This window comes from Coffea eugenioides, chromosome 1, assembly GCF_003713205.1.
Source record: "Coffea eugenioides isolate CCC68of chromosome 1, Ceug_1.0, whole genome shotgun sequence".
In the NCBI taxonomy this organism is placed as follows: domain Eukaryota; kingdom Viridiplantae; phylum Streptophyta; class Magnoliopsida; order Gentianales; family Rubiaceae; genus Coffea; species Coffea eugenioides.
This window is the reverse complement of record NC_040035.1, coordinates 39,948,346-39,969,957: the sequence shown is the minus strand read 5'-3', so window position 1 is coordinate 39,969,957 and position 21,612 is coordinate 39,948,346. Positions and strand designations below refer to the sequence as shown.

The window sequence follows — 21,612 nt, the reverse complement described above, 5'->3', positions numbered from 1 at the left end:
AATATGTAAATTTATTACAATTCAAGGGATAAATGACAATTTTAGTGTCATTATTGTGCCCTCTTAAGGCGCTAAATATAAGTTAATTTACAATTTTTAGTAAATGTTCAACCGCATATTATGTTTAAAAAATTAGTTAAATGGCCGCTATGGGAATCCGCGACTCATATCTCTCCTACTTTAACCTCCTTCCAGGGCAATACGAATGATGAAATATTTTTGGGTTCTGTTACGGGAAATAAGGAGAAAATGTTTAGAAGCAGGACCTTTTCAGGTTTTTAAGCTTTCAATTTTTATAGGACCGTTCATCATAGATGGAATCAGAAATTTTCTGTTGAGGAGGCGAATTTCGATTCAATTAAATCTTAAGTATGTAACTTCAAAATATTTTTAATTTTTTATGAGGGCAAAAGTTAAATTTATAAAGATTTTTTCTTTGAAATTTTTAATTTTTTAAAAGAAAAAGACTTAATTTTTCAAAACTTGGGGGAGGGGCCCGCCCCCTTAGTTCCGTCCCTACCATTCATAAGTTTCAAATGTTTTATTTATTTTCCTATGCATATTGGGATGAACAAGAGAAGGAAGATGAACCATTTTTTTTTATTTTAATTCCTTCATTTTAATTTGCGAAACTATAGGAATTTATGATTTTTGAGATAGATTTTTTAGCTTTTGATTTTCTTTATTTCATTTTTTAGTCAAATGCGTTCAAGTTTGGTTTGCTTTTTCATCAAGTTTGGTAAACTTGTGCCAACTTCTATACAAATTGAACTCGACCGAGTTCTTATAAATCCGAATTTATTTTAAATTTGAATAGCCTTATTATTGTAACACTTAACTCTTATCGTTTTGATATATGTGACAAACTTTAGGGACCGATAAATATAGGAGAAAGGGCATTCAAACTGCCTCGCGATAATTTAGCGGAGGCGCATAGCTTTTAAGGCTATAGCAATAGTTAATGGATTAATGATTTTGGTGTTAGTGTAAAAATTTTCTTATGCTAGCTAGTGTATTTGGATGATGCATGCTGCATGATTATGCTGAAAATTCTTAAGTGAGATCGTAGCAAAAGGCTTAAATTCAGTTTTTTTACGGGGTCTGAATTCAGTTTCTGAGAAAAGAAGGAAATTAAAGTTAATTTGAGTAAAATTTAGGGTAAATTATAAGCAATCTTCTTGCGGTTTTATCTATTGCCACATGATCTCCTAACGTTTCAAAATGTCCACTTCACCCCCTATGGTTTTATATAAAGTGAAAATTCACTAAAAATATTCTATGTAATGTCGTTAGTTGAAATACCAATAGTGACCTTATTTAAATGTTACATCAATAGGTGACTTAATCACCTTGTGTAAAAGCAGCATAGGGAGATTACATGGACAAATGCAAAATTCAGAGGGGGTAAAGTGGGTATTTAAATATACCATAAAGGAGTTCCATGAATATTAAGATTGTTGGCAAACATCTTGAGATGCGCCTTAGGATTTCCAGTTCCATCATGTTTGACATATTAGTAAGATTTTACCACACAAATTTTTAAAGTGGTTTGATATAAATGCTTTAACTGATTGTGCATTCTGTCCATTTTTTCACTTTACATAAAATTACAGGGAGTTATGTAGCTATTATAAAACCTTAGGGAAGTCATTTGACATTATGTAAATTTACAGGGGGATAATAAGTAATTTACCCTAAAATTTAAGGATATGAGAATGCAACGATAGATTATGTAACATACCTAGGAAATGTATACATCATACATTCCAACAATTGAGTCATTGTCTCTGTTGGCCTCACGTGTATGGACGTTAGTCCTAGACCCTACTCGTTAAGAATTCTTGAGCCTATATATGTAAGCTTTTGAGTTCTCTGTCAGTCACTGAGCTTCAATTTCCACCTGGGATCAGTTCGTCTGACTCAGAAATGGAGCAAAATGGGACTACAACCCCACGTCCAGAAGCTGCAATAGCAGTCTTGTGTTTGCAGTGAATGGAGAGAAGTTTGAGGTGGCAACTATTGACCCTTCAACTACTTTGCTTCAGTTCTTGCGTAATCATACTCGTTTCAAGAGTGTCAAGCTCAGCTGTGGTGAAGGTGTCTACTTCTATCCGTTGATTTGTTTACTGTTTCTTGAATTCTTGATGAATGTTTTGGGTTTTTATTTTTCAGTTCCTATTTGCTGTTGTGATTTGTTGAACTGTTATAAGGCGGATACAGAGAGCATGAAACATATTGATCCAAAACCAGTGCAAGTTGACTAATGATTATGTTGCAGGATTTTTTTTCTGGCTCTTTATTAATCTCTTATAAGTTTCTGCCTTCTAATATGTTGTTGAGGTTTCTTTTGTTGAGGGTGGAGGTATTGTTGAAGGCTTAGGATTCAGAGGTTGGTTCCATTGCAGGAATCAGTTATTTTCATAAGCAATGATCTTGATAACACATAATTACCAATAAAACAGATTCACCAGAATTCAATTTTTGGAGTTCAGATTGCATAAGCCAATGTCGAACAGAATGATATCTTATTGGATCCTCTTCTGATGGTTAACATAGGGTGAGTGCCAAAAGTTTCTTTTTTTTTTTTCCATGAATATAATAGACACATGTTGTGCACTTGAACGTGATGCTTTTGAATTTTCTTTTTCTTTCCCCTTAAAATTTTGAGAAAATCAATTGATTTGAAGAAATACATGTTATTGGGACAAAAAAGAGTGATATTTAGTGTTTATACTGTTTTATATTTCATGTGAATTTGGTATGTTGCAACCAACACAAACACACAAGTAAAAAAAATTCTTCGTTTCAAGAGCACTTTTGTTTTATAACAGTACCATTGTTTTTGTCTTTCTGTTAAATTTGATTGATCTAAATGTTCTTTTTTATGCCATTTCAGATTAAAATTTTCACCTTTTTGAGTAATTTGTTGTTCTCCCTTACATCATTATATGAACTTTTTATCAGTTTTAGTGAGTTTTTTTTTTAGTTTTTTTTATTAATGGTGGATTGTAAAATGATTCGCAATGTCATTGCTTATGATACTAATTAAACTATATTGAAATTCCATTCCTCAAATTTTAATAGTTTAAATTTGAAGAGAGCTCTTTTGATTTAGTAACGCTTGTTTACGTTTCTCATTGATGACATGGTTTATGATTATAAAGTTTATACGATTGACAATGTGTGTGTTTATTATTTACTGGTGAAAAGACAAGTAAGACCAGAGAGGTGTTATTGGTGTGTGGTGAGTTCTTCTTCAAGGCTCTTAAGCCTCCCCACTTCCCTTTCTCCCCATAAGCTTGTTCCCACATCGGTGGTGATAAGTATGTGTGTGTAGGATTTAAGGTCCTCAGGATTTACCCAGAAGTCAGCAATTGCCTTTTGGGTAAACCTATGAAATTAATTACCTTAGATTTTGAGTGTATGTTTATTATTTACTGGTGAAAAGACAATTGTAAATTGTTAGGATTAATTATTATAAAATAGCCAAACTAATGAGGAATTTGAATATATTTTAATCCACCTTTGTCATTGTTACTATAATTGACATTGATGTATATTATATTCATTGATTATAGTTTAATGCTGTCAGTTATTACAAGAATATCCATAGTAAAGTTTGTTCAATTTATTTTTTGTGGTGATTGAATATAAATATCCCTAACATTATACTTTTTGCCTATCTTTGCACTTCATCTCTTATTATATTTTGAATTAAAAGTTCTTGCTCAATACCAATCCATACGTACTAGACTTATTGTACCAATTTGTGGAACTTATAGGAGATTAATGGTACCAATTTGTTATATTTTATTTCATGTTTGAAATATTCTTTAAACTTGAATATTTTGTAAATAAAATGTGTTCTTCCCTCTTTTTTTTTTGTTTATTTCACCATAAGGGAATGTTTCATTTTTGTATCTATTAGCATAATTCATATTAATTATTAAGGATATGCAATGCAATTTATTCGATTTATTGGTGAGGAGGATAACACAAAAAACTAACATCAACCCTTGCTCACACCGTTAACCGCCATTCACAAAGACTCACCATACCTTTGATAGCGTAACAGATAGATAGATAGATTATTGTCTTTCATTCAACATGTTATCAAAGGCAAATGTTACGATATTCTGACTCTAAATTATGGTTCAGATTCAAGATATCGGCTTTACAGCATCTTTAACTTCAGAAAGTCTTGGTTGCATCAGCTGCTTTACTTTGTAAAGTTCAAAGATTCTAGACATACCAATTCTAATTCGCTGGATATGATCTTCACTCTCATGGAATTACATAATTCATTTTTGGTGCATTGTTTCACATGAAGTACTTTAAATTCTGGTCCTCTGATATAATTGTCTTACTTCAATGTAAGTTTTTAGTGAGTAAAGTAGAATTGCCTTCATATGACGTTCAATGCAGGAGATATTCAACAACGAAAAGTACTCTGGATTTGTATGCATAGTCATTGCACTGAATCTGAAAAGACAGAATCCAGGAGAACTTTGCTATCTTATCGCTGACTTTGCTTCAACTGTTTATACTGCTTTAGCACATTTGCTTTAAAATATTTTGACATAATTGATTGCTCATTTTCTGCTACAGAATTGGTAGCAGCTTGACACGTTCAGTTTTTCACCTAGATAGATATATTCAACAGAATTTGACTTGGTTTCTAGTTGCTTCACTTGACTATTGTGTTAAAGATTGCTAATGTGGGCACAAATATTACTTGTTAAAGCTGTTCATCAAACTGATAGCCTGTTCATTTTTTCTAATGGCACAGGTGGCTGTGGTGATTGTGTTGTTATGCTCTCTAAATATAACCCTGTGCTTGATCAAGTCGAAGATTTCTCTGTGAGCTCATGCCTAACACTTCTTTGCAGTGTGAATGGTTGCTCAATTACTACCAGCGATGGACTTGGAAATAGTAAAGATGGTTTCCATCCAATTCATCAAAGAATTTGCTGGATTCCATGCTTCTCAATGTGGATATTGCACACCTGGAATGTGTATGTCATTTTTTGCAGCACTTAAGCAAGCTGAAAAAGCAAACAGGCCAGGACCTCCACCAGGATTTTCCAAGCTGACTGTTGTTGAGGCTGAAAAGGCCATAGCTGGAAATCTCTGTCGCTGTACTGGATATCGACCCATTGCTGATGCCTGCAAAAGTTTTGCTGCTGATGTTGATTTGGAGGATTTGGGACTGAATTCCTTTTGGAGAAAAGGAGAGCCAAAGGAAGTTAAATTAAGGAGATTGCCTTTGTATACTCCCGATGGTAGGTTCAGTAGATTTCCAGAATTTTTGAGACTCAGGTCGAAGTCAGCAAAGATCTTGCACTTAGAAAGCAAGTCCTGGTATAGTCCTACTACTCTTGAGGAGCTTAAAAGCTTTTTGGACTCTAACATGATTGAGGATGATATGCGGACTAGGCTAGTAGTTGGTAACACTGGGATGGGTTACTATAAGGAACTAGATAACTACGATAGATACATTGATCTCAAATATGTACCTGAGCTTTCAACGATAAGAAAAAACCACCAGGGAATTGAAATTGGGGCTGCTATGACAATCTCCAAAGTTATATCATGTCTGAAGGAGGAAGGTAACGTAAATTATTCCTCTGATGAAAAGCAGGTCCTTGAAAAACTGGCTGACCATATGGAAAAAATTGCTTCAGGGTTCATTAGAAATTCCGCCAGTATTGGTGGGAATTTAGTAATGGCACAAAGGAAAAGTTTTCCTTCAGATATAGCTACTATACTTCTTGCTGTAGGTTCTTTTGTTAGCATAACAACCGGCCACAAGCTTGAAAGCCTTACATTGGAAGAATTTTTGGCAAGACCACCTATGGACTCGAGAAGTGTGCTACTCAGTGTCCATATTCCTTCTTTAAAGCCAAAAGGAAGTGGTAACAGCAACGAATCTAGTTCCAAGTTGATTTTTGAGACCTACCGTGCTGCACCACGACCCCTGGGAAATGCTTTGCCTTATTTGAATGCTGCATTCCTGGCTGATGTGTTACCTCAAGTAAATGGACTTATAGTAAATGATATCCAATTGGCTTTTGGTGTTTATGGGACTAAACATGCAACACGAGCAAGAAAGGTTGAGGAATACCTTTCAGGGAAGATACTAACTGCTAGTGTTCTATATGAAGCAGTAAAATTAGTTAAAGTAGCCGTAATACCTGAATCTGGCACTTCACATGCTGCTTACAGGACGAGCTTGGCTGTTAGTTTTCTTTTCCAGTTTCTTTTTCCATTTGTCAATGTAGGTTCTGCTATTTTTGGTGGTGTGTCCAATGGATTTACTGGCAATTCACTGGAGGATTCTTCTGAAAACCATAAAGATAATTCTCTGCGTCAATGGGCTAGTCCAAAATTGTTGTCCTCTGCGAAGCAGGAGGTGAAATCAAGTAAAGAATACTATCCAGTAGGAGAACCAATGACAAAGTCTGGTGCTGCCCTCCAAGCTTCAGGTTTATTTGTTTCTCAATTTTGTTGGGATAATTTTTCTTAGACATAATTCGCCACAATCTCTGATTGCTTTAGTTCTAGTTGTTTTACAGACTCAAGTCGCTTCAGTTAATGGCCTCTTGCAGGCCTACTTCTCAAAACTCATTTGAAAACCTGGCTTAGCTCATCTCCAAACATGCATCAAATTATCGTAACATTTTTATGTTATAAACTTGTGAAACTTTAAATTCCACATGACTCCAAATGTCTTACTAGTTCTTCTTTAGTGAAACATTACCAAAATTTACCTTAGGCAATTGTCTCCATAATATTAGAATTGGTGGACATTTTTAAAGAATACCTTATCAATTCCATTACTTCCATGCAAATTATGTATACTTATCGTCTTCACTTTGTTTTTTGGCCTTCAGACCAAAATTTTGGATCGATGTTTTTAATTCCACTGGCATTGAACTTACAAGTATGTATTCAACTTGTCCTTGGTAAATTTTCCTGTGGCTTAGAGAAACCTCATTTTCAGTTTCATACTTGTTTGATTCCTTTATTTTTTGGTTTTGGGGGGATGGGGTGTTACGGAGGCGGTAGTCTCGTGTCAAAGCTGTTGCAAGATTGGTTTTCAAAAATCTCAATTCCACCAGTTTTTTCCACTTGGACCTTGTACTATTCTCTTAATTTCACTTTTTCCCATCATGATCATCATCTTTCCCCACATTTGAATGTATCAAGATCAATTCCACAGGAGAAGCTGTGTATGTTGATGACATTCCATCACCTCCAAATTGTCTGTATGGAGCATTTATTTACAGTACAAAACCTTTAGCGAAGGTAAAAGGTGTGGAATTGGAATCAAACAATCTACAAAGTGGAGTTGCTGCTCTCATATCTTATAAAGATATTCCAGAAGGAGGGGAAAATGTAGGATCTATGACAACGCTTGGTTTTGAACCTTTATTTGCTGATGAACTTACCAGGTGTGCCGGAGAGCCAATTGCATTTGTGGTAATTTTATGCTTCCAGATCCTCTCCTTTAATCGCAGATACTCCTCAAGTACGATGCCATATCCTGTTTATGTCTTTAATTGGAATAAACATTTATAGGTAGCAGAAACGCAAAAGTCTGCCGATCTTGCAGCAAAATCAGCTCTGGTCGAGTATGACACTGAAAATTTGGATCCACCGATTTTAACTGTTGAAGAAGCCGTGGAGAGGTCGAGTTTTTTTGAGGTCCCTTCTTTCTTGTATCCAACACAGGTTGGTGATTTCTCCAAAGGAATGGCTGAGGCTGATCATCAGATTCTTTCTGCTGAGGTAGTAGTAGTTTCTCATCTCAATTGTTTTGCCACATTTTTCTGAAGTGTTCTTCATATTCTCAAGAATACTGAAAAGCCATGCTCAGTTCCAAGTTTATCTGCTTATTTGTTTTACAGATCAAACTTGGGTCTCAATACTATTTTTATATGGAGACACAAACCGCACTAGCAGTGCCAGATGAAGACAATTGCATATTAGTTTATAGTTCAACTCAGTCCGCAGAGCATATGCACCATACAATCGGAAAATGCCTTGGCATTCCCGATCATAATGTACGTGTAGTTACAAGAAGGGTTGGGGGAGCCTTTGGGGGCAAGTTAATGAGATCAATGCCTGTGAGTATCATTAACATGCAGATTAAGTTTTTTGTTAATTTTTTCATAGCATATGCCTTATCTTTGAGTTATTTTGCTGCCATTCAAAGTGGCCTGGTCTATGTCAGATAAGGTGAAATTTTTACAGGGAAAACAAAGATGATTCTTGCTGAAAGGAGCTTCTGCATGCATTGATGTTGTCCTGATTGTAGCTTTTCCACAATTAAGTCTTTTCCTCCATCGTCAACAACTTGACAGCAGTTCCTCCAGTTGCTGCTGCAAAGTGACGCCTAGCAATCATCTTATAACTTATTAGATTAGCAAACTAAATTAGTTCATCTTTTAGTTCTGGTGGAACATCACAAGGAATTGATATCAGGACTGTGATGGAATAAAGAATATGTGCACTTCTTGAATTTGGATTTAACATTTGCAAGAGTTGTATAATAGCCTTTTTTTTTTTGGGGTCAGTTCCATAGCATATTTTTAGCATTCATAATATTGTGAAGAAAAGAGCTTTATCCTGAAACACAATCATATTCTAACAATTTTGCCTGTGTGTGTGTGTCACAATGGTGTGCTGCAGAGAAATGTGTGTCACAATTTATGTGCTGCAAGTGCACATGTTTGTTATGCATATAAACGCTCAGACAACAATATTTCGTGATTGTTTGTTAGGCCTTGTTTAAATTATGGTTTCTTATGCTTTCCTAGTCCTACTTTTATTGGTGCAAAAGCTTACAACTGTGTCTTTCAGGTTGCTACAGCATGTGCACTTGCAGCACATAAATTACGCCGCCCTGTCAGGACATATCTCAATAGGAAGACTGACATGATAATGATTGGTGGAAGACATCCCATGAAAATAACTTACAATGTCGGATTCAAATCAAATGGAAAGGTCACAGCTTTGCACCTTGACATACTGATTAATTCTGGGTTATCTGCAGAAGTTAGTCCCGTCATGCCGCTTACCTTGATTGGCACCCTTAAAAAGTATAATTCGGGTGCTTTCTCATTTGACATAAAAGTTTGTAAGACAAACCATTCTACCAAATCTACAATGAGAGCCCCTGGGGAGGTTCAAGGATCTTATATAGCTGATGCTGTTATGGAACAAATTGCATCAGTGCTTTCTATGGAGGTAGATTCTGTTAGAAAAATAAATCTTCATACATTTGAAAGCCTTAAGGTGCTCTATGGGGAGGCTGCAGGTGAAGCACAAGAGTACACTTTGACTGACATGTGGGAAAAATTGGGTGCATCTTCATGCTTAGTCCAGAGAAAAGAAATGATAGAGCAGTTTAATCGGGTCAATACATGGAGAAAAAGAGGTGTATCACGGGTTCCAATTGTCTATGAAGTTACAGTAATACCAACGGCTGGCAAAGTTAGCATCCTTCGGGATGCATCTATTGTTGTAGAAGTAGGAGGAATAGAAATAGGCCAGGGTCTCTGGACTAAGGTAAGACAGATAACTGCATATGCTCTCAGTTCAATTGGATGCAATGGGACAGAGAACCTAGTGGAAAAGGTGCGAGTTGTACAGGCAGACACCATAAGCTTAGTGCAAGGGGGTTATACTGGTGGAAGCACAAAATCTGAATCAAGCTGTGAAGCAGTCAGATTATGCTGCAATATCTTAGTTGAACGACTAGCCCCGCTCAAAAGTAAGTTGCAGGAGCAAATGGGTTCTGTTAACTGGGATGTTCTGATACTTCAAGTAAGATGCTCTTCCCAGCTTCTCCGTGGTATAACTTTAGATGTTAATCTGATCAAAGCTTTTTCGTGTTTCATTTCTGAAACAAACTTCTTGTCCACATCCAATATCTGCTTTCATGTAGAATTCTTTCTTCAGAAACCTGTAGATTGCACAACCCATAGCTAGATTTATTAATCAAGTTCAAATGAAGTTTTTTTTTTTTTTTTTTCAAAATTTGGGATTGAACAATGTGGTCTATATTTGCACTAGTATCAGGTCATTAGCCCAAAAAAAATCCAATATAGTATCTGGAAATATAAGCTGTTGACAAGGTGTCAAACCTGTTCAATAATAATTACCTACTCAAGAAAAATACAGATTTTGTATATAGCGGTGAGCAGGGTCGAATCCACAGGGACTGGGGATAGTTCGTTTCTTCTAGAGTTCAAAGTAAAGGGGGTTTTGAGATTAAATGCCAATTAAACAAATTAAATGCAGAAAGTAATTAATTCAAAGAAATAATTAAGAGAAGCTCTAGCCAAGGGTACACTTCAGAAATGGTTCATGCACTGATCATTGATTCGTAGATAATTCCAACTTTTATTAATAGATTGGTTATAGTTGTCATGCACGCGATAAACAACCAACCTTTCCTTAATTTATCGATAGCTAAGGTACGACCGTTAGCTATTTCTCTAACCCAAAAACAACCCTAGGTACGATCGTAGGATTTAATTTCTAGATTGCATTAATAATTAGAAAGGCCCAATCCTAACTAACAAACACGCTACGAGGGTTTGTTTAAACTAGATCGTATATTCCCCTGACATAAACCCAATTACGCCAGTTGCTACTGAGATAGAGATAACGAACAATTACGGATTCAATTACCCCTATTTAGCAAAAATAGCCTATATGAATAATTAATTATTGCGCACTAATCAATCATACACAAGGCCACAGCAATTAAAATCAAAGAACATACAAATACCAATAAATGAAGAAAATAATTAAAACAGATTCGATCTCACAGTAATTGTCGAACCAAATCGTCAGTTGTCCCCTTGACTAGAAGGAAGGCTTAGCCACGCCGCATAATTAAATCACCACACGAAGTAATGGATTGCAAAGGCATGGCGGTTTTTAGTAGAAAGCAAGGAATAAAAGATGTTTTTCCCGTTGGGAAATATTGTCGAACACCTGGCGTGTGTCAGAGGCCAGTCAAAAGAAAGAAAGAAAGGAAACTAAAACTAAACTAAAAACTACACTAAAACTAGGGATCTCCTTTTGCTTCTGTACGTCTTCCCTTAAAAAGCCAAAAGAAAGAAGCCTAAAAGCTATTTCCTGTGGTCCCCACACATGTGGACAAAGCCTCCAAATTACTTCTTGGTCCAAGTCTCTCTACGTTGCTTTCTTTGAAAGGCCCAAATGACTAAATGCCTTTCACTAGCTTGTGGTCCCCACCAATTCAAGAGTCCAAGGTCCTTAGAAGTCTCTATTTTCCAATAAAAGTCCCTCCTTTTTGGTAATTTTCTGCTTTGTTCCTGAAATTAAGTCCCAATACCAAATATAAGTAAATATTAATAACTAAAACAATATTTGGCAAGAATAAAAGGGGAAATTAACAATAAAATTACTAACAATTAACACCCTATCAATTTCCCCCACACCTAAATCATGCTTGCCCTCAAGCATAAGAACAGCAATTGAACACCAAAATTTGACAATGGCTATTGCTCTAACTATCATATTGCCAAGATACCCAGAAAAACATATATCAAGCATCACAGTTAAGATCCAAGAAAAATCACTCCGGTTAGCTTCCCAACCACCAACTCCTCCAATTTAAAGCAAACTAATCTAAGAAAAAGGAATGGTTGCTCACATTTATCAGCAAATGGTCCAACTATTAACCAAAATCTCGACATTAAGATCACAAACCGGCAAGCTGACTTATTCACATACTAACACAATCTTTATTTTATTTTTTCCTTTTTTTTTTTTTTTGAGTAACAAAAGACTTAGTCTATAGCCCTTAGAACCTTTTGACGCGAACTCCAACATTTGACAGATGGAGGAGCCCGGTTACTCAGCTCTAATTGCTACGGGACCACGCACTCATAGTAACTACTACCTTTTGACGCGAGAATCGACACTTTAGGTGAAAATCCCCGGTTACTCAGTAGTAACAACTAGTGGAGTACAGTCACCTCTTATTTATGATAACATAACACAATAACTAGAAAATTTTCAAACATGGAGAACTAAAATTAATAATTGGACCAATTCACATGAAAAATGCCAACAATCATTCCCTATGCCTAGAAAAGTTAACCAAAAATTGGAAAAGTTAAGCAATCATTGATATACACCAAAGAGATGTTCCTGAACTCAACCACATCAACTTGATACCCTTTTATTAATAACACTTGGCAATAGCAGAATTAAAGGCAACAATCCAACATCAAAACTTGGTATTCAAATAAGAACTGACCACTCGGAAAAAGAAAAGAAAATAAGCGAAAAAGGGAGATAAATATCAAATTAAAACAAAGGAAAAACACCTAAAAACCGAAAACTGGAAATACTAGCACCCAAGGACCGAAAACTGGAAATACGAGCACCCAAAACTGACCCCCCCACACCTAAGTTACACATTGCCCTCAATGTGAAAATGTAACAGCAAACATGAAGGAGAAGGGCACCGGTACTTCCCTGAGGTCGTCCAAAAAAAAAAGGGTGGATCGAGCGCAAACTGAGGCTCAATTCCCACACGGTGCATAAATGCTGCCAAATTCTGCGCCATGCCATGCAAGTTGAAGCCAAGCTGGGTCACGCGGAAATTCCAAGCAATAACAATTTTCAAAACCAGCCTAATGAATCAAGAGAAACAATTCACTCGCCCACAGTGCAAATGGCACCTTCATATCCCAATTCAACAAATGAACGCAGAAAAATACCCACAATACTAGGACACAATTCCAATCAAAATCCCAACAACTGTCTCCAGTTGGACAGTCAAATATCCAATTCGATATCCAGCGACAACCGAATATAATTCGATCAAATCTCAAGAATTTCAAGCAACACCGCAACCAGTACCACTGGTGCACAGACAGGAAAGAATTAAATTCAATGGCAGCAACTCAACCGTGGGAACTTAAACTGTAAAATACGCAAGTATCTTCAAATAGCGGCAACAATGATAGGCAAAGGACCTCAACCAGTACCACTGGTGAGCCACAGGGAAAAATTAATCAAACGGACAACAATCTAGCAGCAATTAAACTCAATTCAAACCAAAATTGGCCCAGAAAATGCCCCAAATTATCACCTTCCTTTAACCATCAAGAAACCAACCACAATTTGCAGGGAGTCAAACTAATTGGGGAAGAAATTACAATACCTCCACCTGTCAGAAATTGACAGGTGGTGATGGGCGGCGGTCAGCAACGACGGACGGTCGCGTGTCACCAGCGGCGGCGCGGCTCCTCAACGAAGTGGACCGTGGCTGAGGTGCGAGGCTGGTGAAGGCCTGGTGGTGGCCGCGAGCTCAGGAGGAGAGCTGGAGTGGTGGTGGTCGCGCGGCGCGGGCTGGACGAGTTGTGCGGAGGAAGGAGGCGGCGTCCTGGTCTGCTGTCGCACGCGGACAGCGGTGGAGGGAGCACGGGAAGCGACGAGCTGGTGGTGGTGCACGATACGGCCGCGCGGGAGGAAGAGGAGTGCGGCGGCGATGGCGACTGGGAAGTGGCGCTGACCAGCGACGGGGAGAGAGTGAGGTGGAGAGCCGCGCGTGATGGAGAAAGAGCTGCTGCCGCGTGGCGGTGGTCGCCCGTGGGCTGGACGGGAGGCGGCTGTGGTGGTCTGGAACTGGAGCTAGCAGCGGCGGCGGGGCATCGGAAGAGGGCGCGGCGAGCCTTGGCCGCGAGCTGGCGGCGAGCGGGCTGCGGACGGAGCTGACGCAGGCGGCGGTGTGAGCTGGTGGTGGAGGCGATGGCGCTGAAGCTCTGGGCGACGCGCAGTAGGCCCGCGAAGAGAGGCGCGCGAGCTGGTGGAGGGAGCGCAGAGGGGGAGCTGGGTTGGCAGGGCGTCGGGCGAGTGAACGGCGGAAATGGCTAGCGGCGGCTGCAGACCGAGCGAACGAAAAGAAGGAAAAGGGAAAAGCAGGGCAGCGGGGAAGAAGGAAGAAGGAAAGAAAGAAGAAAAAGAAAGAAGGGAAAGAAAGAAAAAGAAAGAAAAAAAAAAGAGAAAAAAAAAATAAATTGGTTTTGGGGGTTTTTTTTTCAATTTTTTTTTTCTGGATTTAAATTTTCAAAATTAAAATTTTTGAAGAAAAAGAAAAGAAAAATTCCGGATTTCTTTTTTCTCTTTTTATGAATTTTTGAATTTTCTCAATGTGAAATTTTTTTTTTTTTTCAAGGAACCTCTGGCTTAGGCGTGGGCACGTCTAACTGCTATAGAGTTCGCAGATCCTGAACGAAAATTTCTTTCCCTCAAGCGTGACCACTTGGCGTGGGCACGTCTAACTGCTAATTCCCTGTCACCAAACATCAAACTATTAATTGACACTAACACTTAACTAGAACTTAAAAAATGCATGAAAACTGAAACAAATAGTCTTGGGTTGCCTCCCAAGTAGCGCCTTTCTTTAATGTCTTTGGCTAGACATGCTATGCTTGTTCACGGGGGATAAAATCTTGTGGCTCGCTTCAATGCTTCATCTTCAATATGATCCTGGTAACCCTCATAGATGGAGTAATCTTTGAGCACACGAGTTACGATTTTCCATGGACTAGTTGAGGGCGCCAAATAATCAAGCATTGATCGCAATTCTTCATCCACTCCTCCATCAAGAACATTCGACAGTTCAAGATATTTGACCATAGCTACTCTTAATTCATTCCTGCCATGAGACTCAAGAACTTCCGGTATAACAAAATCAATCTCATTAACAGAAATCATAGAATAAGAGTTAAGAAAATGCAGGTTAGGGAATGGAGGTGGTGTCACCACATTTGCTGATTCTTCACTGGATTCTTTCACTTGAATGGGTTGCAGTTGGGGTTCCATTTCTTCCTTTTCGGCTTCTTTTTCAACTGCATCTGTACATCTCTCTTCTTGAAAATCTTGCAGCTCCTCATCACTAGTCAGGCAAATTGCACTCTCATTTTCTTCAAAATCAACAATGGTTTTCGAGGGCAATTCTTCAAATTGAGAAGCCAATCGATTTATTCTGGATGTCAATAGACACATTTGATCTTCCAGATTACTCATTGCCTCATTCATCATCTCATTTCTCCTTTGTGTCTCCTGTTGGAATTGATATGTATTAATAGCTATTGATTCAACTATTTCTTCAAGAGACATACCTGACATAGATGATGATTCTTGAGACTCATACTGCTGAAAATTCATTGGCCCTGTTGTATAATTATAACTGGAGTTATCCCACCATCCTTGATCATACCCGTTTGGATTAGGGTTATACCACGTTTGAGACCAGGGTGAAAAATCTCCATAATTATTGAGTGGGACACTCAGATTATCTTGATATTCGGGGCACGTACCGGTTGAATGATCCCTGGCATAACAAATTTTACAGGTTGCAGCAGCCATTCTTTCTCTAATAGAGTTCAGTGCCTCTGAATATGCAAACTTAGCAAAAAAACTAGCCTCATTTCATTCCCTGGAAACAAAATCCAGTCTATCACCAAAATACGGAGTGTTAGAAGCCATAAACTATATAAAAAAAAATAAGATAAAAATAAAAACAAGATGAACTCAAAAAGAAACAAATTAATCTGGCACCAGTCCCCGGCAACGGCGCCAAAAATTGACAGGTGTCAAACCTGTGCAATAATAAATACCTACTTAAAAAAATACAGATTTTGTATATAGCGGTGAGTAGGGTCGAATCCACAGGGACTGGGGATAATTCGTTTCTTCTAGAGTTCAAAGTATAGGGGGTTTTGAGATTAAATGCCAATTAAACAAATTAAATGCAGGAAGTAATTAATTCAAAGAAATAATTAAGAGAAGCTCTAGCCAAGGGTACACTTCAGAAATGGTTCATGCACTGATCATTGATTCGTAGATAATTCCAACTTTTATTAATAGATTGGTTATAGTTGTCATGCACGCGATAAACAACCAACCTTTCCTTAATTTATCGATAGCTAAGGTACGACCGTTAGCTATTTCTCTAACCCAAAAACAACCCTAGGTACGACCGTAGGATTTAATTTCTAGATTGCATTAATAATTAGAAAGGCCCAATCCTAACTAACAAACACGCTACGAGGGTTTGTTTAAACTAGATCGTATATTCCCCTGACATAAACCCAATTACGCCAGTTGCTACTGAGATAGAGATAACGAACAATTACGGATTCAATTACCCCTATTTAGCAAAAATAGCCTATATGAATAATTAATTATTGCGCACTAATCAATCATACACAAGGCCACAACAATTAAAATCAAGGAACATACAAATACCAATAAATGAAGAAAATAATTAAAACAGATTCGATCTCACAGTAATTGTCGAACCAAATCGTCAGTTGTCCCCTTGACTAGAAGGAAGGCTTAGCCACGCCGCATAATTAAATCATCACACGAAGTAATGGATTGCAAAGGCATGGCGGTTTTTAGTAGAAAGCAAGGAATAAAAGATGTTTTTCCCGTTGGGGAATATTGTCGAACACCTGGCGTGTGTCAGAGGCCAGTCAAAAGAAAGAAAGAAAGGAAACTAAAACTAAACTAAAAACTACACTAAAACTAGGGATCTCCTTTTGCTTCTGTACGTCTTCCCTTAAAAAGCCAAAAGAAAGAAGCCTAAAAGCTATTTCCTGTGGTCCCCACACATGTGGACAAAGCCTCCAAATTACTTCTTGGTCCAGGTCTCTCTACGTTGCTTTCTTTGAAAGGCCCAAATGACTAAATGCCTTTCACTAGCTTGTGGTCCCCACCAATTCAAGAGTCCAAGGTCCTTAGAAGTCTCTATTTTCCCATAAAAGTCCCTCCTTTTTGGTAATTTTCTGCTTTGTTCCTGAAATTAAGTCCCAATACCAAATATAAGTAAATATTAATAACTAAAACAATATTTGGCAAGAATAAAAGGGGAAATTAACAATAAAATTACTAACAATTAACACCCTATCAGCTGTAAAGAATTACCAAGACTGGAAAAGGTATTTTCCAGTTAAATGATAACAGATTAAACACTTCATATATCAGACAGAAATTGTAGTTAATCTTAAAAAAATTGAATTAGCAGGCTATTTTGTTCCTTTGTTCTAGCATGTTTCAAGAGATGATCAACAACGTTTTTGAAGACCTACTTTAATCTTCCGTTGCTTGAGAATCGAACATAGTCCAATAGTTAAGGGGCTTTCTTTTTCTTCTTAGGATGAGGATCCAATCCTTACAGCCTCCCCATTCCCTTCCCACCTCTTCGTTCCGGGCCTTCCCCTCCTTTTAAAACAACAAAAAGGGAAAGGAAAATTCCTTCTTTGCTACTTTCTGGAACTTGTCTAGGATTACTGGTCACACTTAATGTTTCATAAATTGTTGCGAGTTTTTTCACATTTCTCATTTGGGACTTCTTTGACTGTAGGCATATTCTCAATCTTTAAACTTGGCTGCACATTCTTACTATGTGCCTACGTCCAATTTCGTGCGTTACCTGAACTACGGTGCTGCGGTTGGCGAGGTAAATTTGTCTTCTCCAGCTTTCTCTGTGGGACCATGAAAAAAATTTATCTTATAATCTGTTCATAGAACTTTAGATGATGGATATTCAGCAGTGCACCATTTTGATTGAGCAAGGGACTCTTACATTGGAGAAATCATGGAGTAGTTGTCTGCTGTGGCCTTATAATGGATGGTATGAAATGATGAAGCTGTTTGTATTTGTATTGCAGGTAGAAATAAATATACTGACTGGAGAAACTAAAATTTTGCAAGCAGATATTATATATGATTGTGGACAAAGCTTGAACCCTGATATTATATACTCCCTCCGTCCCATTAAAACTGTCATACTTTCCTTTTTGGTCTGTCCCAAAATTATGTCATCTTACCAAATTTGGCTAATAATTTTGTAACACATTCCAATTTTTACCCTTCATGCACTTGCACAAGAAATCTTTAAATAATGTTGTGGGTCCCACTTTCTCTTTGATTTAGGCACAAAAGATAATATATTGGCCCCACATGTACCTTCAAATATTCAAATGGTTTTAAAGTTACATATTTTCCCACCAATAAATGAAGGATAGAAACGGAAAGCAAATACAATTCCTTCACTCTTTGACCACTGTTGATAAAAAACACAATTCCCCAAAAGTGACAAACTTATTGGGACGGAGGGAGTATTATACAGGTTAGTTACTTGTTTCTTAATACTTACACATATCTACTGTGATTGCTAATGCTTGATATTAGAGCGAATTGCGCGAAATGTCACTAAACTATTTCAAAGTGCCGGTTCTGGTCACTAAACTTTTTTATTAGCGCGAAATGTCACTGAACTAGTAAATCTGTACCGTTTTGGTCACTCCGTGTATTTGTGCCGTCAGGAGAGACGGAAATCAACTTTTTGAGGGGCAAATTCGTCTGCACAGTCTTTTCTCAAAATGTTGAGGGGTAAAATGTTGGTAAACCACCCTTTCTCAAAATTTTTATCAAATCCAATCCTGGGGTACCCATCAAAAATGGGGAATCAAATTCATTCTTCATTTTCTTCCATTTCTTCTCCTGTTCTTCCATTACCTTACTTTTCAGCCCCATCTTTTCTCTCTCGGCTTCCCTAGCTTTTTCCTTAGGCTTCAAGAATCTAATTGGGGAAGTCGAAGCCAAGCACTCGTCGACCAATTCATCAAATTCGGATTTTCTTCTGGGCCCACCATCTTTCTGATTCGAATCACCCGACCTAGTTCCTTTCTTGGTTGTTACCTTCGATCTCTTCAATGGCTGTGCTCCTTTGATTTTAGATTTCCCTTTTGCAGTTCCGCTGACTAAGCATCTTTGCAGAAATTGATAACTCAAAGACTCCAGACAAGCGTATGATGAGCCCAAAGATCTCATTTTTCTAGCCTCAGCTATTCGCATCATCCTTTTGCAGTTACAAAAGGTCCAATTTTCTGGCTCTAACGGCGGCGAAGGGGATGAGGAACGGCGATTTAGTTACCCGAGTCGAGGTTCTCTGAGGCAGCCGAAACCCCTTCCCATTCGGCAAAAAGTTTGCCGCTTCATAAAACCCCTCGCTTCAGTCCCTTCAAGCTTCAAAAACCCCTTGCTATTGAGGACCGAATATTTTAGGAATTCTGTAAATGCCCCAGTGCAAATACCTTCCTTCGCTTCAGCATACACAAAATTCCCTAATGTTAAAAAAAAAAGTGTGCCGTTTACAAAGCATAATTTATATTTCTCACGGAAATATAAGAGAGCAGAAGTGTTAGCAAAATAGTCTGGAGACTAAAAATATGTTAATTTCTTGAACTATCAATCTAAACATGAAAATAGTTGGTTTGATACGTGAACTTATTTTCACGGAAATCAACCTGTGAAATTGCTGGATATAACCACCCTTTCTCAAAATTTTACCAACATTCCAAAGCCCCACACTTAAACCTTTCACTTACCAGATGAATCTCTTCCCACTAAGGCTGTGCAGACGAATTTGCCCCTCAAAAAGTTGATTTCCGTCTCTCCTGACGGCACAAATACACGGAGTGACCAAAACGGTACAGATTTATTAGTTCAGTGACATTTCGCGCTAATAAAAAAGTTTAGTGACCAGAACCGGCACTTTGAAATAGTTTAGTGACATTTCGCGCAATTCGCTCTTGATATTATTTTGGATTACATTTCTTGTTAGCGTGATTCAATATACCTTAAAATTTATTGAGCAAGCTGAGCTCATGAAGAATGACAGACTATGTCCTGTTTTCTTCTTTCAGATTGAAGGAGCTTTTGTTCAAGGAGTTGGATTCTTTATGCTCGAAGAGTTCCTTATCAACGCAGATGGATTGGCAATTTCAGATGGCACATGGACATACAAGATCCCTGCAATTGATAACATACCGATGCAGTTGAATGTCGAAGTGGTAAATAGTGGACATCACGACAAGCGTGTTCTATCATCTAAAGGTAAATCTTCAAATTTCTCAACTACGTCCGAACTCAGAAGTAATATAATTGACTTTTACAAGTATTGTGGTCTTTGGTGCTTTCCGGTATCACATGCTGGCTAATCTGTTGGAATCACAACTCTGGAAATGAGGAAAAAGGATGAGGAATCATTGTAAATGTTCTTTTCCTAATACAAAATTTTTTTTTTGCATATATCATCTTTGGACACCCCACTGCGCTGCAGAATATCTGTAATCTACTTTTCTTTAAGTAATGATTCAACATCTGAACAAGTAAATCTTAGACAACAAAGCTCCTGGTTCTGAAACCATACCTTGCAGTTTTAACTTTCAACTGAAGGTGGCTCAATGTATGATCCACCAGATTTGAGCTATTAGACTGTTCTGGTTTGGTTGAACTTCTTTGTACAAAAGCGGAGCTACCACATTGCTAATCCAGGCATACAAATGGATGATTTATTTGTTAATATCAAGAACTAGAACTTTTTGAGGAAAAGAATGTAATGGGAATATAGATGTAAATTTCTCACATTTGCTATTGACACATGAAACGATCATCTGACTGGTGCACATGAACGAACCTGCACAAGCAAGCAAGATATATCTGTATTTGATTTTTAATCTGGAATTGACCATTGTGTAGCCTCTGGAGAACCGCCATTAGTTCTTGCAGCCTCAGTACATTGTGCAACGAGGGCAGCAATTAAAGAAGCCAGGAAACAGCTAAATGCTTGGAGCAGACTTGATGGACCTGATCCAGCATTCGAGTTGGATGTCCCAGCTATTATGCCTGTTGTGAAGAATGCCTGTGGCTTGGATAATGTTGAAAGGTACTTGGAAAGCTTGCTTCATTGATTTGATCATCCACAGGCACTTAATCTTACTGTATATAAGTTGTAACAATCATAGTTATAGTTGTGTATGGAATTATACATGTTGTTACTCTCCTTGAATGATAGTTATTCATCATAAAGAATGATAATAAGGACTCTTGTTTGATCAAATATCATTACCTTCGTATAGTGTCAAATTTTCCTATGTTCTTGATCTTGTTATTCTCTATATTTTAAGTTGTTTCTTGGTCCAAACTCTGAGCCTGTTCCCTGGTAAATGACTTCTCTTGTGCACTTCTGGTGAGGAAAAAAAAAAGAACAAAGAAACAGCTTGAAGGATGATGAGCTACCATCTTGATTAACTCCACTGGGGGGTCCTGGCATGGCAATCGTTTTCTACATTAGCTTGCAGGCGATTAATTCAATATTTCACTCAAGAAAAATTCTGAGTTCATCGTTTTATCATACGGTCATGGGAATGGAATCATTACATCAATAGAAAATTAAGGCAATCATGTGCAATGTTTTAAAAGGAGTTCGTGGGGCGAGTTCCGGTGCGGAGCGTTTCAGTACTACCTGTGGGCAATTGCCTAAAGCGAAAGTGCTCTGGGACACCTCTGAAGTGAGGCGTTTAAAGCGTACACCCTACAAATTGTCTTGAAAGAACAAAAGATTCAACTTCATCAATTAAGTTTTTAACTTTTCAATATTTAACTTTATTACTAATTTACTATCTATTATATTGAGACATTGAGTGAATTTGATATAATTTTTTTGAAATATAATATACGGTTAGGCAAGAAAGATAAAGG

At 37.7% G+C, this 21,612-nt stretch overlaps 1 pseudogene; it reads left to right on the top strand.

Annotated features, from left to right (window-relative positions):
• Nucleotides 1-1,748: 1,748 nt before the first annotated feature.
• LOC113772533 lies at nt 1,749-20,822 on the top strand (annotated as a pseudogene).
• Nucleotides 20,823-21,612: the final 790 nt, after the last annotated feature.